The sequence below is a fragment of the Rhineura floridana genome, chromosome 10 (assembly GCF_030035675.1).
Source record: "Rhineura floridana isolate rRhiFlo1 chromosome 10, rRhiFlo1.hap2, whole genome shotgun sequence".
In the NCBI taxonomy this organism is placed as follows: Eukaryota; Metazoa; Chordata; class Lepidosauria; order Squamata; family Rhineuridae; genus Rhineura; species Rhineura floridana.
The window spans coordinates 7,848,994-7,868,012 of record NC_084489.1 but is presented as its reverse complement, the minus strand read 5'-3'; the positions used below and the strand labels follow the sequence as shown (position 1 = coordinate 7,868,012).

Genomic DNA, 19,019 nt, shown 5'->3' with positions numbered 1-19,019 from the left:
TATCTGGCAATAGCTGCAATGTTACTACTATTTGCATGGGCCCTTCTCATTCTGATTTAGCATATATAAATCAGAGACCCCAGCATGCCACCTTTTACCAATCAAGATGTTAAGCAAAATCTTCTTAGAAGATCTTGTTAAGAGTCCTGGGTTCAACTCCTGGAATTGTCTCGCCCACCCAATATACATTGGTTAAAGATAGAACACGGTTTCACATTCTAAGCAAAGCCCAGACACTTTTCACCTTTCCAGTAAAAAGCATGACAAACTTTATGCTCCAAGAAGAACTTCAATTGTAAAACTGTACACTTTATAAAGCCCTTCCAGCTTTTAAATTTCATTTCAAGCACTTTACATTTGTCCTGTTGTACATTTTAACCCCCCCTTTTTTTTCTGCAACGTTGGAAGGGGGGTGACTGGAAAGCTACTGTTTTGGTGCAACAGAAGTTACCTTTGAATCCACTCCTCAAGAATCACAAATTCTGTCTTCATCTAAGAATAAACAACTGTAAAGAGCCTTACAAATGTCAAGCCACGCCGCATTAACCTACATGCCCAAGTTAATTACTGATCAAGTTAGGTAGGGTGCACAGGACTGCAGAATAAATCAACCCTATTTACCTCAAATTAAGTCTTACAGCTTTGAATGGCGCTTCCAAGCAACTGCACCAAAAGGCTGCAGTCTTAAGTAGTCCTACTGAACCAAGTTCAACTTACTTTTGAGTAAGCATGTAGAAGACTGGATAGCACATTCTTAGAAATTGTGTAAGCTAAAAAATACTATTTTAATACCAAGAAAGAAAAATGTTCATACTGGGATAAAGTATTACGCAATTATGAAACTCTTAAAAAGAAAAGGACACAGAATGCCTCAGTTTAGCAAGCTACTTGCAGTTTACGGTTAGTGCAATGATTATGCATACCATAACATCCTTAAGAAAAATCCTAACCTTTTCCCATATCTACACAGACATTCCTCCAAATCTCTGAAGAAAGCAGACTTTGAAAGAAAGCAGGGTCTTAGAGACTGAGCTAGAAGGCAGGGAGGGATCTTACCTCAAACCTAGCCAAGTGGAAATCAGTGCAGTAATTCTACAAGTCGGCAGAGTACACTTTTACAGCTAGAGCAGTGTGAAGAAGTGCTGGGCAGCATTGCCTGAAGGCATCACTAATACACTGATGACTAATGACTGGGCCAGGAAGACAATGAATTTGGGGGCTGAAAACTAAAAGAAACCATGCAGTACCTTGACAAATGGGCTTTCACAATTTCATTCACTGAATAACCTTTAAGCACAAAATTGGCTCAACTTCCCTTGGGAATAACTTGACACATGTTGTTGAACAATGATATAGGTATTTTCCTTCTTTTAACAAGGCACTCTTACACTAAATACATAAACATGATTACAAGGAATGAAACTTGGGAGTTAACTGTTCATCAGCTATGGAGAAACAAACAGTCAGAAATGAAATTGCTCTTTCCCAATTTGGGAATAGGAAAAATACCCTCAGTTTCAAACAATGTGAATGATTACAATTTACTTTTTCTGCTTGTGATGGTGGAGCAGTGTTTTTTGGCAAAGAGGGGGAGAAGAGATACATTTTTTTCAGACCCATTAAACTATCAGCAAGATACTGAGATTTTGCCTAACTGCTGAAATTCCAACAGAAGTTTAATTTTCAGACAGACTAATTATCATCATCAAATAAATCAAGTTCCATGTAAAACTTTACAATGCTGTGGCCCCCCCATGCCCGAGGACAACAGCATTTCCCTTTAAAAAGAATTTTTTGGGGGGTAGCTGCTCATTCAAAGTAAATAGCCTTCCAATATAAAAATAACAATTTGGGCTATTTTTACAGACAGAATAAAATATCTGAAGTGTCTCTAAATTAACAATAGCCACTTAGCCCAGAAAGCATCACTTTTAGCAGGTCCTAAAAACTTCAGAAAAAAATGAGATCTTGAAACAGGAAGCTTAGTAAGCTCATAAAACTGTTGTTGGAGCCAGGAACACATAGCATATTTAATCTACAAACTGTGAGAGAGTCTACAATGATTTCAGCAAGATCTGAGGCATGCCCTCAAGGTTTGCTGGGATCTGGGATTAGGGAGTTGATAAGAACCTCAGCTGCCCATGGACATGTTTTTCTTCTGCAGTTAAACACAAATGCAGAGAGACGTTTGACTGCTGCTTGGCGTTGCTGCTCAAGTTATATAAAAGCTTTGCAGCTCCTTTTGCTGTCAATATATCAAAGTTGGAAAAAAATCATCAAAGTGTGAAATTTCATTTAAAGTCTTCACCAGTCTACAGCTCTATTTCACAGACCTATCAAATAAAAGTAAAGACGAGGAAAATACACAGAGAGAACTTAAAAAAAAGTTTTACAACATGCCACCATTTTTTGTTTGTTCCATCTCCCTTTATTTGGTTTTTAAACTGGAACAAATCAGTTCCAGTGTAGATAAACAACAGAAGAAGGAAAGCAAAGGAAGAAAGTTGAAGGTGTGTGTTTTATTCACGCTGATTAAAAGGCTCATTGAAATTATTATTACAACTGAGCCTTTTGTAAAATAAGAACAAAAGATGTCTTGGGTGATTTTACCATCTCCCTTACTGCAAACTGATCAAATAAAACGACTTGACTTCTTCAAAACAAAATAAACTGAAGAATAAGAGGACCAGTCATAGGAATGCCTTCTTCAAAATATCTCTTCAGTTTAGGGGAATTACCACAATTGCATATAGAGAGAGAAACTCTGACTTCTACTATAGTCTAAAAGTATTAACATTCCATTACTAAGGTCTTCCTGAGGATTTCATGACTCACTGATTCACTCTTACTTCAAGTCTGCTTTTTCTTAGTACATTACTGTCTCCTCACGCTGGAGTGCATGTAACAATGGCCATTAAACCGTTTCCTTTCATAACTCTCCGGCCTCCCCTTTACTAGTTTAATAAGCATCAGATGCTTTACTCAGAGAGGAAATTGTAGAAGTTTTCAAAAATGCCTTCTAACATCAAATAAACACCACTGCAGGGTATAAAGTAAGACAGTGATGTGTGCAAGTAATTGCAAAGTATTGCAAGTGAGAAAGAGATAAATAAAAGAATTATTAAACAACTTTAGTAGTCTCAAAAGTTCTATAAAATTATTAATAATTAAAGCAAAGAAAGTTGCCCTTGCTGCATTGGAATCAATGGGAAATTAGTCACCAACTTCTGCACAACTTTTCCACATTCAGAGCAAGTGCTTTGATTGTTCTGTTTGTAAAGAAGCCGAGTTAAACATTTTGCATATAGAAAATGCTTGCTCTTTGCAAATACATCTGACCCCACATTAAACACCTTAAGAAAATAATGCAAGATGGCTGGAACACAGCCATAAACTATTTTCATTTAAAAGACTTTGCCTTTTCCACAGACTTCTGTTTGTTGTTGACAAACTTACAAGTTTTGCATAAATTTTAGTCAAGATAATACATGCATTATCTTTTTTGGTTTAGTATTTCTTATGCAGATAAAAGCTTTAGCAAACAATGTTATACTGTTGAACATGTGCAGTGATGCAGTTTAAAACTATGCACACACACACACCTTGAAATACAGCTCTACTTACTCTATTTTTGATTTTTTGACTTTTAAGAATTACATTCACTAACCCATTTTCGTTCACCTTGATCCTAAACATAATTGTTTCAAGGTAAATTTTATTCAACTGATTTAATTGGCATTTATTTCCTAGTAAGGGAACCCTGGGAACACAGCGTAATAATTACATCAGCTGCAATCTTTTATACACACTTGCTCCATCTATAGTCCATTGATCTCAGTAGGACTTGCTTCTGAGCAAACATGCAGAGAATGGAAGCTATTTTGCTTTAACAAAAAAGTAGAAGCCTCTTACAGTCAATTTGATGCAACTTGCTGTTTGTTTTAATTAGGCTCAAAAATAACCATCTACAAGTCATGTACCAGTATGTTACAAGCAATACCTCAAATAAATTCTTTAAATACTTTATATAGTTTATACTGTTGAAGTCATTCATGGCTATCTGTAAAAACAAAAACAACCCTTAGCTAGAGTTAGGTGTTCATTTGTATTTCACAAATGTTCAGAATTCTTTACATTTTAAACACTTCTACTCTCAAAAAAATCTTTGAGATACGCAATTAATAAACTGTCAGATCCCAATTAATTTTTAGTAAAGAGCCTAAAGGAAACAATTATAGGTATCAATCACCAAGGCATCATTCCAAATTAAGAATGTAAGTGTATAAATATGTTGAACAGTTTAAAGGCTACTTATGAGAAATGTCAGCCTATAATCTTCAAGAAGGAAAAAAACCAATCCCTTCTCTCCTTCCTACTCTACCCCCACCTCAGCATAAGCTTGGTCATTATTCCTCAGTGTTCACTGGATTCAGGTAAGTACTCTGTTTTATCATAGCGTGGACACAGAGAAAGGCATTTGAATGTATTTTTCTTAAAAACAGTTGGTAGTTTAATGAGCCATGTATTCAGAAAGTTTGGGAACAAGTGAGTTTTTTCTGTGACCCATGAGAATAAAATTAAAATTGTAGGCTCAAACATCAAAACTGACAAGGCCTGACATTTTTAAAAAAGTTTAATGCCCACGAAACAGGTGAGTTCACATTATACACTCTACTCAGCAAGCCAATGCTGGTTTGTTTAAGAGCACTCTGTACACTAGCTTGCCAAAATGGGCAGCCACCTACACCTTGGGCTTTAAAAAGGCTCTGTTAGGCTGGGATGTGAACGGCCCTTCATTTCAAACTGAAGTGGTAGCTGGAAAATATGGAACACCTGGCAAAGAGCAGCCAGAAAATGTTTTGTGTCAATATCTCTACATATAAACTGGCAGAAGGCCACAAACACCAGACCCCAAAGATGGCATCGACATGATACACCAGAGGATTGAAATAATTTAGGATAGGGAGGTTGGGGGGGTACCTTTTCCCCCACATGGTGCTTGCAAGGGACAATATGCAATGGCAGCCTCCCAGTTACAAATGCTGCAACCATGAACAACCCAAAGTAGAAGGCCTATACTAACATAACAAAACAGTTACTTTCCTGGAGTCTTTTAGGGTTCTTTTGATGCGCTTATTTGTCCAAGAGTCTAATTCAAATTGCTTTGTCTGCAACTGTTTACTCTGCCTCTTTTTCCAAGCGGCCTCTAGCCCTCTTTCCAAGTTTGAGAAGGTTAACTGTTGGGTGTGATTCATATAGCTGTCCGGTCATGCAGTCTTCACCATCCAGAGAATGAAGTTTGGAAGAAGGAGCCAAAACCCAAGGAAAGGAGAAATCTGGACAACAGAAATATATTCAGATCCAGAGAGCTTTTGGTTTGCACCTTGCCAGAATATTGCAAAAGTGTCAGCCAACAATGGAAATTCAAGCATTTGATTTAGTAGGCTCTTGCCTGTACGAGTTCATGCCAAAACTAACCAACCTTAAAGTTGCCACAGGACCCATTTCCTCATTTTGAAACAATAACCGAAGATTATTGTTAAAGTTTAGCTTTTAACTTTCAGGGTTGTTGTTGTTTTTTAACTAGAAGCTTTGCTTCCATCTTCCTTCACACCACCTCCCTTTCCCAAGACCTTCCAAGCAATTGAATCACTCCGAAAAAGGAGAGAGATTGAAAAGGCATCCTTCTTACCACTACAAATAATAGCTTAAGGTTGTGTACAGTACCACATCCGATCACTTGCTTCCACCCTTCCAGATGTGGCAAACTTCCAGCCACCACAGAAACTGCTGGCAAGAAAATAAGCGCTATTTTTCCCTCCCGCCCCTTTGGAAGAGGTTAAGCAGCTGCTGCAAGCCTGCAAAATGTTCAGTTCAACTGAACTGCGGGACGTTAAGCCTCCAGATCCTCTCGGACCGTAGCTGGGCAGACATTGCAAGTCAGGAGGGTGAGAATTGGAAAAGGAGGTTAACCATCCCGCACTTTTATGCCTTCCGCAGCCCGAGCCGACCCATACTTATTCGGAAGTAAGTCCCATCGAATTCAATGAGACTGACACCCAAGTAAGTGTGTATGGAATTGCAGCCTTAGCTTTCACCTCCAAAAGAGCTGCAAGCCACTTGAGTGTCTTAATTCTCCATCCTTCTGGCCTCCCCATCCTCTGACTCTAGTCAAATGAGAAACTAAGTCCTGAAAAGGGACGCTGTTCTCCCTCCCTCCTGGAGAAAAAAAAAATCTATTCTGACTTCTTTTTTTGCACGACCCGGCGCGCTGCAAGTTAAACAAAGAACTTTTCCCCCCTCGCAACACAGCCAAAAAACTCGGGACCACTTACCTGCTGCAGCCGCCGCTTCTACTGAGGTCGGGAACAGCCCGAAACTTCCCATAGGAAAAGATCGGGGCCCTCACCCGCACGTCGCCGCACACAATGCGAGCACTTGCTCCCGTGCAGCCAACTTAACAGCACCGGTCCCCGAGTATGAATGAGGGCATTTTGCTTCTGTTTTGGAAGGGGGAGGGAGGAATATGGGGGGGGAGGAGCAGGAGGGCTGCGTGTGTTTTATGCCGTTTTCTATTTCTGCCTTTCTTACGCACACAGAGCGTGCTCGCCCTCCTGTTTTGTGCGTTGATTTCTCTCTTTTCTCTACCAAGATCTTACATCAGTTCCATGGACCCTGTAATCCGATCCCTTCTGACTCACTAGCCCTGAGTGACATTTCTGATTCGGTTCAACAACAACAAAAAGAGGAAAGAAGTAAGTCTGCCACGCTAATTCGCAAATCAAAACTTGCACGCACGAAAAAAGATCCCGTCGCTAGGCATTCTTCCTTCTCTATCCTTCGCTGCGGTTGCGTTTGGGATTTTTTTTTTGTTTGGTCTAATTTGTTCTCTTTTCCCCCCCTCTCTCTTAATCCACAGAAGAAGGGAAAGAAAAACATTCAACGCTCATACTCACGTGTTCGAAAAGTTGTCTGTTTGCTGCTTCCTTTGCCGCCGCCGCCTCCCGTCCAAGTTTTACAGATGTTGCGGGGCTGTCCTGCTCCTAACACCGCTACCCCCCTCCCTCCCTCCCCCCGCCTTCTCCTCCCCCTTTCGGTTAGTAGGGGAGGGGAGACAGTCTACCCGGGAGAGAGCGATTTCGCTGCTCTCGAGTCCGGTAGAGCAGTGGCTCGCTCAACTTTTTTGTGTGTATCTCCACGTGTGGGAGGAAGAAAAAGAAATCCCTCCCCCCTCTATTACATTTCGAGTTGCTGATCACTTCTCTGTCGGGGAGGTCTCCTCTGCTTGCAGGGAGGGAGACCAAGCGCTTTAGCACTTCTGAACTCTTTCATTTAAAAAGTAAAAAAGGCGGGACGGAGGAATGGCGGGAATCTGAAAGGCGTGAGCCACTCGGGTGGTTAGGCCCCAGTTGTCCTCGCACTTGGGAACGGAATGAAGCAGAATAGAGGGGCTGGGGCTAGAGGGCTGTTTCTTTCTCACACACGCAGACTTTTCCTTTCTCTGCCTCCACTTTTCCCTTACCAAGGCTTGCACTGAGAAGCCACTCCCACAGCTGGGAGGAACAACGAGAGAAGTTAGATGCCCTCTGTCAGACGGGTTTCCCTCTTCCTTCCCTCGGCATTAACTTTTCCCTCTCCTAACTTTAACCTGCCTCATATCTTGCCTCTTACAGATATCCCCCCGCCGCTGCAGCCTTCCTTCAGGCTTACGTGGCTCCTTCTTCTTGTAATTCTAGCACATTAGTTTTAAAGAATGTCAACCCCAGATGATAAAACGCACACGCGTACACACACACACAAGCTAATCAAGATTCTCAGATAGATAACACTGTCCATGTGTGTCTTGTCACTCCTGTTTTACTTTTGTACTTATTTTCAGACATTTCGCATGATATATGGAATTAAATTACATTCCATGCTTTTTTGACTTTTGAATTTGTTTAGGCTTTGGCACTTTCACTCGTCTCCTGAGTCAGCTTTTCCTGTCCTGTTACTTTTTCAAGATGTTGCTGGTGCTCTCAATAAAAGTTCATGGTAGAAGTGGGATGGAGAGGTAAGATGACAATGGCAATGCACATGTTGAAGTTGGGACTCTGATGCAACGCTGGGGCCATTTTTTCTTCTTCACGGAAATAGCCATGGATACATGCACTCAAATGGGATGAGCATTTACCCTTCTGTACTACATCCATACACACTATAGTCAGGTTGTTTCAATCAAAGTGAAAACATACAGGGCTCCTGCTGGGAGGAAGGGCGGGATATAAATCAAATAATAAAAAAAAATACAGGAAGGTGGGTCAAGCTATGTGTTCATCTAGCCCAGCATTGTCTGCTGTTAATGGCAGTGCCTCTTTGGTGCTCGGGCAGATGTCTTTCCACTCACTTGGTACCTGATCCTTTTACCTCTGGAGATACTAGGGATTGAATCTTAGATCTTCTGAATATTAAGCAAGTGGTCTACCACCGAACTATGATCCTTCCCCAAGCAACAGCAGACAAGGGGGGCAAATCTATTCCTTGGATGTAAATTCAGACTGCAGGTGAGAGGAGGCTCACAGGAAAAAAAGCAAATAGAACAAATCCTCTACACAGAGAAAAGTAGCATGTCAGGGAGAAAGCCAGGCTCAAAGGTGGTAAGAAGAGTCTAGTCTAATTCAGGAAAGCTAATTTTAATAAATTCAGAACAATGATAGGCAAGCAACCCTAATGAGATGGGTGGGAATTTCTAAAAAAGGAAATTCTAAAGGCACAATTGCAAACAATTCCAGCAAAGAAAAAAGGGGGAAAGACAGCAGAAGCCAATGTGACTTCACAAAAACCTTAGAGGTGACTTGAAAACAAAAAAAGGACACATGTAGGAAGTGGAAGGAAGACCAAACCACAAAGGAAAAGTACAGACAGGTAGCACAGAATTGCAGGGACGGTGTCAGGAAAGCTAAAGGTGAGAAAGAGCTCGGGTTACTGAGGGATGCTAAAAACAACAGAAAAGCTTCACATATATCCATAGTAAAAGATAGAGAAAAGAAATGGTGGTGCAGCTACTCAATCAGGATAGCAAAATGATAACAGATGACAAAGAAAAGACAGAAATGCTCAGTTCCTACTTTGGCTCAATCTTTTCTTAAAAGAAGGTCTATCACCCTCCTGGCAAGTGTGAAGTACAAGTTGAAGGGGGCAGGATTGCAGCTTGAGATTGATTGACATAGTCAAGGAATACCTAATTACTTTGAACAAGTTCAAATCTCCAGGGCCCGATGAACTGCATCCTAGAGTAATGAAGGAACTGGCTGAAGAACTCTCAGAACTTCTGTCTATTATCTTTGCAAAATCATGGAGAATGGGTGAAGTGCCAGATGACCTGGCCCCAGTGCTCTTCAACATTTTTATTAATTACTTGGATGAGGAGGTACAGGGAATGGTTATCAAATTTGCAGATGATACAAAATTGAGAGGGCTAGCCAATACCCTGGAAGACAGAAACAAAATTCAAAGTGATTTTGATGGGCTGGAGCACTGGGCTGAAAACAACAGAATGAAATTTAGCAGGGATAAGTGCAAAGTTCACACCTAGGAAAAAGAAACCAAATGCACAGTTCTAAGATGGGGGACTTGGCTCAGCAATGCTACATGCAAGAAGCAGAGCTTGGAAAAGTTACTTTTTTTGAACTACAACTCAGCCCCAGCTAGCCTGGCCACTGGATTGGGCTGATGGGAGTTGTAGTTCAAAAAAGTAATTTTTCCATGCTCTGGCAAGAAGGATTTTGAAATTGTTGTTGATCACAAGCTGAATATGAGCCAACAGTGCGATCTGTTTGAAAAAAAATGCAAATGCTATTTTAGGCTCCATTAACAGAAGTATAGTTTCCAGATTGCATGAAGTACTAGTTACCCTCTGTTCAGCACTGGTTTGTCTCATCTTGAGTACTGCTTCCAGTTCTGGACACCGCACTTTAAGAAGGATGGAGACAAACTGGAACGGGTTCAGACAAGGGCAACAAGGATTATCAGAGGAATGGAAACAAAGCCCTATGGGGAGAGACTGAAAGAAGTGTGCATGTTTAACCTTGAGAAGAGAAGACTGAGGGGACATATGATAGTACTTGAAAGGTTGTCACACAGAGGGGGGCCAGAATGTCTTCTCGGTCATCCCAGAGTGCAGGACACCGAATAATGGACCCAAGTTACAGGAAGCCAGACTTCAGCTGAACATCAGGAAAAACTTCCTAACTGTTAGAGCGGTATGACAATGGAACCAATTTCTTAGAGAGATGGTGGGCTCTCCAACACTGGAGGTATTCAAGAGGCAGCTGGACAGCTACCTGTTGGGTATGCTTTAACTTGGATTCCTGCATTGAGCAGAGGGTTGGACTCAATGGCCTTATAGACCTCTTCCAACATTGCTAGATTATATGATAATCCTCTCCCTTACATGTCATTTTTCTATGAAATTTTAAGGTTTCTGCAGCATAACATTTCAGGATGACCATTTCTAGATGGAGTTGCACTCCCCCTATGGGATCTGGTGTGTGGTATTGTGGTACATCCTAATTCTCCACTGTCATGGGAGGTCAATGTGACCTAGGTGGCGTAGAGTACCTGTTTCCAGCTCTGGCTGGTTTGGCATTAACTGTTCCTGGACAGAAATAGACTGACCACAGTAATCTAATAACCTTCCCATTAGATCAGGCATGGGGAACCATTTTCAGGGCCACATTCCCTTCTAGACAACTTTCTGAGGGCCACTTGCCGGCTGTAGGTGGGGCCAGAGGAAAAAGTGGATGGGGTAATAAATGTGAATTTTACCTTTGTACAGTAGGTGAGTTTCTTCACACTCATACATCCCTCTGTCCTTCATTTAAGCACACAAGAAGCATTATCAGAGTTCAAGAACCCATTCCTGCTATGCAAAAACACTCAAGGATGATGTAAAGGAGGGCTGGTGGGGAGTGTGGCTTGGGAGAGTGTACAGCCTGGGGCAAATCCCAAGGCCCAGATAGAGAGGCCTGCAGGGCTACCTTTGGCAGCCAGGCCTGAGGTTTCCCATTCCTGTGTTAGACTACTGCAATGCATTCTACATGGAGCTGCTCTTGAAGATGGTTTGGAGGTTGCAGCTTGTGCAAAATGCAGCCATCAGAGCATTTGGCTGCTTGAAATGAGATAATACCAGCCTTTAAAGTTCTGCACTGACTGCGTATCTGCTACTGAGTGGAATGTAAGGTTCTGGTATTGTCATGTAAAGCCTTGAACAGCTTAGGGCCCTGCTATCTTAAGGAGAACCTCTCCCTGTACTGTAAGGTTCTGGTAAATGAAAAGTGGCAATGCTATTGAAGTCACAACCTTCCCAACCATCTTTCACGTCTGTTCCAGGAAGTTCATGTCATTGTTTCCATTACATAGATATTTTGAAAAAAATTATCAAAAATATTGTACCTAGAGCTGGTTAACTATTGCCTCCTAAGTGCTCTCCCACACAGTGCTAGGAAACATTCTACTTTTCTGGCAATGGCAAGAAAAGGAAAAAGGCAAGTAAGGGGAGGGGACATAATTGAGATCTATAAAATTATGCATGGTGTGGAGCAATGGATAGAGAAAAGTTGTTCTACTTCCTATTAATAGAACCTAGAGCCATCCAATGAAGCTAAATGTTGGAAGATTTAGGACAGGCAAAAGAAGGTACTTCTTCACACAGCATATAGTTAAATTATGGAATTCAATCCCACAAGATATAATGATGGCAACCAACTTGGATGATTTTAAAAGAGGGTTAGACAAATTCATGGAGGATAATCTATGTGGCTAATTAGGCATGATGGCTATGTTCTGCCTCCACTGTCAGAGACAGTATGCCTCTTGTTGCGCTGAGGTCCTGCTTGTGGGCTTCCCATAGGCATTTGACTGGCCATTGTGAGAACAAGATGCTGGACTAGATGGGCCTTCATACTGATCCAGCAGAGATCTTCTTACATTTTATTTCAAGAATACTCCATAGAATTAACTCCAAAATTAGCTTCTGTTCTCCCATTTCCCTGCCTGAGACTCATTTAGAACCAGTATGGTAACCGGCTGAGCAAAATGAGGAGTTTGATGTATCCTGTGAAACTTTCCATTTGTTTGTAATGCTTCCAGTAAGTCTCATGAATGTTAAGATGTCAGAATGTGGGGAAGGTGATGTCATCCATGCAAGATGGCAGCTTAACCCATCACTCCCTTCTGACAATGAATTCATAAATTAAATATTCCCCAACTGCAAACAAAAGCTCTGTTTTGGAAGAATTCAGCAGGTCATGACTTAGAGATCACAAGTTGGTCAAGAATGAGATCTCTGCAAATATACCAAGAGAGTGAAATTGCCAAGGCCATGATAAGTATGGTGCTGAGGAATCTGAAAGTCAGTAAATTTATGACAGATGTACTATCAAAATTCCAATCAGATATGGCAGAGGAGTGTGCAGCAGCATTACAACCACAACATAATAAATTGAAAGAACTCTGAAGTCAACTTAAGGAAACTTTCAAAGAAGCAGCAAAAGCAGAGGAAACTGGACTTAAAAGAGGGCAATTATTAAAATCTTGGTGCAAGATCAGCAAGAAATATGGTAGCAAGTGGCAGATTACAAGGATCACAGTCGCAAGAAGAATCTAAGGGTATGTGGGCCTTGGAAGATCAAGCACAGCATTTATGTTATTATTTATTTAAAATATTTATGTCCTGTTCTTCAGCCCTACAATGGGGCACTCAGGGTGGCTCACAATATAATCATACACAGTAAAAAATACAAAACACATTAAAATAGATAAAAATATATAAAATACAGCTAAGAAATCTAGGGGAGTGATATTAAAAGAGACTAAAGAGGTAAACTAAAAAGGGGGGAATAAAATCAGTTTCAAGCTATACCTTCAGTCCCTCTTAAAGGCTCTCCAGAACAAAATGGTTTTCAGAAGTCTCTGGAACACCATCGAGGGAGCAGAGCAAGCTTCTTGAGGTAGAGGCCATGCCTGAAAAGGCTCTCTCACATGTGCCTGCAAGTCGAACATCTTTTGTTCCAGATATGCAGAAGAGACCAGAGTCAGCTGATCTTAAATAACAGGCAGGTACATATGGGCATAAGTGGTCCCTCAGGCATATTGGTGCAAGGGCATTTAGGGCTTTAAAGATCAAAACCAGCACTTTGAATTGGGCCCAGAGACAACTTGGGAGCCAATAGAGCACAGGGGTAATAATATGATCCACACGCCGCAATCCAGTGAAAATTCTGGCTGCTGCATTTTGAACCAAATGCAATTTCCTTACTGTTTTCAAAGGCAGCCCCACATAGAGCATGTTACAGTAATCAAGCTTCGATGTAAAGAATGCATGTGTCATTGTGGCCAAATCAACTGCTTCCAGCATGACATAACAGGCTTTTATAGCTCCATGAGTTATTTCCTGATTTCCATCTGTCTGTAACTGACGTGGAATGGGTTCATAAATCCCTATATCCTAAACCAAAGGCTACAGAGAAACCTAAAGATTTAACAGCCAGATTTACAAAATACCCCGATAAAGAAACTATCTTTCAAAGGCTCCATAAAACGAATTGAATGGGGGGCTCCCCAGTTCTTGTTTTCCAATATCTTCGCCAGGAAATGCTGCAAAGCTGATGTGACTTTAAACCATATACTGAAGCCCTTCACAAGGCAAGAATTAAATATAAGTTTCCTCTTCAATCTCATTGTCAATTATGACAGCACTACGCAAGTAGTCATTTCTATCAAGGAAATCAAAGAGCTACAGCTTCATCTTGGAGTGAAAGTTAAAGATGATCAATCCAGTGACGAGGAGGGAGAAGACAGCTGGCATTTAGTCAGAAATAAAAACTTCAAAAGAGCTAAATCACGCAGAGACTGATCACCAAGAAGATCAAGAACGACAGATAAGACCTGAAGATTCATAGGGGTTCATAGGATCTGAGTTTGGTGGTTGTTAACATGCTTGTCCTAATGTAAATCTAAACTTGATTATCGCTTTCACTATTACAGACATCATATACTAGTGTTATTTTACAGTTTAATCTCTATTTTGACAAGATAATATCAAAATGTTAATAACTGATTGATAAGGAGGCGATGTGATTTACAGGGAAAGAAGAAAGGAATTGCCAATTGTTATTACAGTTGGTCATTTACAGTTTCTAACGTACATTTGAAAGGGAGGAAGAGGGAAGAATGAAAGATTCATCCCTAAGTTTATTTCTATGCTACAAGTGAGTGCTTTGCTGCACATCATACAGACTCCAACTCAGGGAGCAAAGAAAACTGGTTTTTGTTTTTTATTCATGCTGCTTGCATGGATGGAGAGGAGACAGAAAGAGTTAATCACACTGAATTTTATTAATTTAAAATTGATGTTACTACCTGGAGGCATTCTAATAATGTATTTTATCACAATAGAATCGTCTAGCATTTCAATCTGGTTTGGTAATGACTGGTCTGTTTTCTCAGAACACAAATGGTTTGGGGTCAGTAATCAAAAGACGAAGGGTACTTTGACTGATAAAGGAAAATTAACCAGATATAGTCTGCTTACAGGAAATGCGTGGAAAAAAGGTGGCAAATGCTCCATTCTCCCTGACTACAATGGCACTTGATATTCAGCCCAGGAACCTCAAACTCAAGGGGGAGTGCTGTTTGGATAGCACAACACATCGGTTTTGAGTTATAAATACTCTGAAGGATATAAATGGTTGCTTTCTTTTTGTAAAAGGAAAAATTAATGATGAATTATATATGATTGGCTCCATTTATGCTCTAATGCATGCCAATTGCAAATTATACATAACACTATTTACAAATTGATGTCTTTTGCAGAAGGGAAAGTTACTGTTGGAGGGGACTTATTAATGCCCAGTTGGATAGGGGAAAAGGACATTGTTCATGATATAACTGCATTGAACTCTGATTTGGGATTATGTAATTTGTTACCAAAAAATTGATTGATTGATTCATGCAGATTTAAACACCCTAATGAACTAGGTTTCACATTTCATTCTTCACGGCACCACACATATACCATAATAGATTATATTATAATTAACAATGAATAAACTTCAGCTCTTCAATTAGCTACTATTGATTCCATAATTCCATCAGATCATGCTCATGTAGTAATAAAATTAACCTCAAAAAACAGCTAGATACTCTTTTACATGGAAATTAAATCCACTACTACTACAAAATACCTTAACTACAGGGAAACTTAAAACTGAAATAACTGGATTCCTCATAACAAATTACACTGAAGCCCACACCCCAGTATGGGAAACTTTAAAAGTAACAAGGGGAATTTTCATAAGTGAATACAGCAGAATTTTTATTTATTTATTTATTATTTGATTTATATCCTGCCCTTCCTCCCAGCAGGAGCCCAGGGCGGCAATTAAAAAATTAAGGGAACAATCTTGACTTCAGTCAATGCAGGAAATCAAACAATTAGAACATATTCATAGAAATACTGAGATACTGATGGTTTCACACAGTTAGTTAAAAAAAGTTCAGGATTCCTTAGGGGGTTGGTGACATCATCACCCAAGATGACAGAATAATCCCTTAGCTCCTAATCCAACTGGATTTTACAGCATCTAATTAGCAACTTTTGGCTAGAACAACCATACAAATCGAGGTATCCCAGGCAGGAGATAATTTTGTCCTCCCCTGGGGCCAAGGAACAAGATTGCAAACAGACTTCTATAGCAACTGCTGCTGAGAGTGGGGATGACATGGAGGTAGGCCCCAGCATGATCAAGAAATCAATGTGCCTCTCTAAAGAGGACTGCAAACCCATCATGGAACTTCTCAAGCAATTTAAACAAGAACTTTCGAAGGAGTGCATACTTCCTTTAAAAAATTGGATAAAACGATTTTTCTGCTAAATTGGCAGACATAACCACTACTTCTCAAGCAGCCTTTGACATGAGGACATGCAACACAGCCACCATTAAATCATTTTAAAAAGACAATGGTGGAAACACAAGGTTCTATGGAGGCCTAGGAGGACTGTGGCCACCGTGAAAATCTTAGGGTCCATGGGATCCCTGACCTCTAGAAGGATCAGATATGAAGGCATTATTTGCAGGATGGCTAGTGGAATTTTTCCCTGATCTTAATATAACCGTGGTGGACATAGAATGAGTACACTGTGCGCTACAACCGAAACCACCACCACATCAAAGGCCTAGAGGTATCATTGCAAAAATGGTGCACTTTCTCTGAAGGGTCACTAGGGATAACCCAGCAGTAAAAGTGGGAGACACTAACGTGTCGATTTTTCATCATCTAAGTGCTCAAACTGGAAAAAAGAAGAGACTTTAAACCCTATACAGCCAAACTGAGAGAAGCAGGATCCACTACAAATGTGGTTTCCCTTTTAAAATTATAGTAACACATGAAGGAGTCACATAAATTGCGGCCACTCATCCAGAAGCTAAATGGATGACGGCAGAGCTGAAACTACAGGACAATGACAGGGAAGACAGCACTGAAGAAGTGGATTCAGATGAGGAACATATCTTTGATCACTTGTATGACTGGCAATACAAGAAGAATAAAAAATGAAAGCATCCATTGGGCAAACAAGGATCCTCACCTCACCATACTTGATGGTTCTTCTGATCAATCACCTAGAATGCTGACTGGTTGTAATGTCTCCACTGTTACTTACCTGATTTTTACACAATACAGTTTTCTCTATATATGTTGAGGTTTCCCTTTTACAGTTTTCTATAATTAGCTTGTGCTAAAATGTTTATGTATGAATGATTGGGACTGAGGGTGAAACAGCATCCCCTAATATTTCTCCTTTAGATAGTTCACTGCTGAGGATTCATACAAGCATCTAGACTTAGGTGCCCCTGCAGGGGGGAAGATTTGGCTGTCCTACTTTTTTCATTCTTATGGTAAATGATGGTTCTGTTGGGGGGAGGAAATTTGAGGTAAGGGCTAGATGGACTCTTTCTTTCACTACACCACCTCATGCTGGTTATTCTGGTCCTGGATTTATCTCAAGCATTATGTTGATGCCTCTTTCCAAGACCATAAATGAATATTAAAATCTGCTCATGGAATGTAAATAGTCTCTGAAATGTGGTCAAATGTAGGAGGGTCTTGGAAGCACTGAAAAGGAGAAATTCAGATTTGATATTTTTACAGGAGACACATCAGAAAAAAACCTCCATTAATTAGTGGCATTAAAAGTGTTCAGTATTGGGCCCTGGGGAAATCCAAAGCCAGGAGAATGAGTGTCTAGATTTCACCACACCTCCAATTTCAAGTCACAGGGACCCATAAAGATCCAGGAGGTCACTTCGTATTTCTTAAGGGCTCCCTGCATGGCAGAATGGTCACCATAAACTCTATATATTGCCCAAATACTGGCCAAGAACTCTTTCTCCATCCAGCACTTCATGACCTTCAAGAATTCAGGGAAGGAGAACTTATTATTGTGGAGAGTTGAATTGGGCTCTCAGCTTGAAGGATAGGAGGGGCATGGCAAGAAATCGAATGCCCACAATCCCAATGATTTGCAAACTCTAGTGCATGACTATGATTTGAATTCATGGCACTTGCAACACCCCATGGAAGCAGATTTTTCCATTTTCTCTAGATGCCATCGATCCTATTTGAGGCTAGATTATTTGTTATGTAGCAAAATGCTCTCATCACAAAATCTGGTATGGACCCAATCTTAACCTCAGACCATAGTCAAGTGCTTACCAAACTGCAATTTCACTCAGAACCTGTAAGACAATGTGAGTGGGGGCTGAATCCAGTACTGATACAACACTGGAAAGGTTAAAAAACAAGATAAATGATTTTTTTGTACATAGCCCACTAGATCATACAATGCTGCTCTTTTATGGGACACTTTGAAGGTGGTAATAAGGGAAGAACTCAGTGAATATAGTTACTTGAAGTGAGATAAGGGACAGTATCCAGAACATATTGTTGAAGGAAATATTAGAGCTGGAAGCAAAGCATAAGAGTACAGGATATGTGAGGATTTATAGTGAGTTAGTTCACAAAAGAACTGAATTGCAAGAACTCCAATTGAATTGAATTGGAGGTGGGGGGAAATTTCAGCCTCTCTACAGTTAAGCCAAAAAATACTATGAATTCAGAGATTAACACTCTAGAAGTTTAGCTCAAAAATTAAGGAAAATATCAATCAGGAATGGAGTAAATTCATTGAAAACAGCATCAGGGATTCAGATATTTGATTCTAAATTAATTAGAGATAAATGTGGGGACTTTTCTAAAAATTTATATACTGTACCTCATAGATGGTGGATCCAGTGCAAATACATGAGTATTTATATACTAAGAACCCAAAAGGACTGGATGCTGATCAACAATTTTGCTAACCGCAATTCAGGGAGACAACTAGACTGGGCCATTAAACAAATTAAGCCTTTGAAGGCTCCAGGGACTGAAAGTTTGATAGGTATTTTTTATTTTAAAAACTCTCAGACATGTTTTCCCACATTGTTTAAGTTTATTCAATGCAGTCCTTTCAGGTGGTGACATATCTCAAACATGGAAGATGTCTCAAATCATAGTTTTACTTAAACCTGATAGATATCCAGAGAACCTGGAAGCTTATCGACCCATCTCACTGATCAGATGGGATGCCACGCTGTTCACTGGCATCCTGGCTGATCAGCTGGCCACATTTTTACCAACACTGGTACCCAAGAACCAGGCTGGATTCATAATAAACAGACACATCTCATTCCTCAGAAGACTGCTCAGCACAATTCATTATGATAAATACTCTGGCAAATCTTGTGTTGTGTCATCTTTGGATGAACATAAAGCTTTTGATAAAGTATACTGGGGCTTTATGTTCACTCTCCTATGTAAACTGAATTTTGGGCAGGACTATGTAACAATCTTTCAGAAATTGTACTTAGGTAGCCAGGCAGTGGTACTTGTGAATGGCCAAGACACAGACCATTTTCAGATACAGAGAAGCACTAAAC

General features: G+C 40.3%; 1 protein-coding gene and 1 long non-coding RNA gene across 3 annotated transcripts in view; one reads left to right on the top strand and one right to left on the bottom strand.

The window, feature by feature from the left end:
- GLI3 (GLI family zinc finger 3) overlaps positions 1-7,042 on the bottom strand; it is a 438,381-nt gene extending 431,339 nt beyond the window's left edge. The window contains exon 1 of one of the 2 annotated variants that reach the window (XM_061585984.1): positions 6,957-7,042. The gene's annotated coding sequence lies outside the window, so the exon portion shown is untranslated. Of the gene's footprint in view, positions 1-6,335; positions 6,462-6,956 lie in introns of those variants that run through there. The other variant, XM_061585983.1, reaches the window with a different exon arrangement.
- On the top strand, positions 5,887-7,875 carry LOC133364925 (uncharacterized). Its single transcript, XR_009758059.1, has 3 exons — positions 5,887-6,027; positions 6,653-6,755; positions 6,920-7,875. It is a non-coding gene; the product is annotated as an uncharacterized LOC133364925 (long non-coding RNA).
- The last annotated feature ends 11,144 nt before the right edge of the window (positions 7,876-19,019 follow it).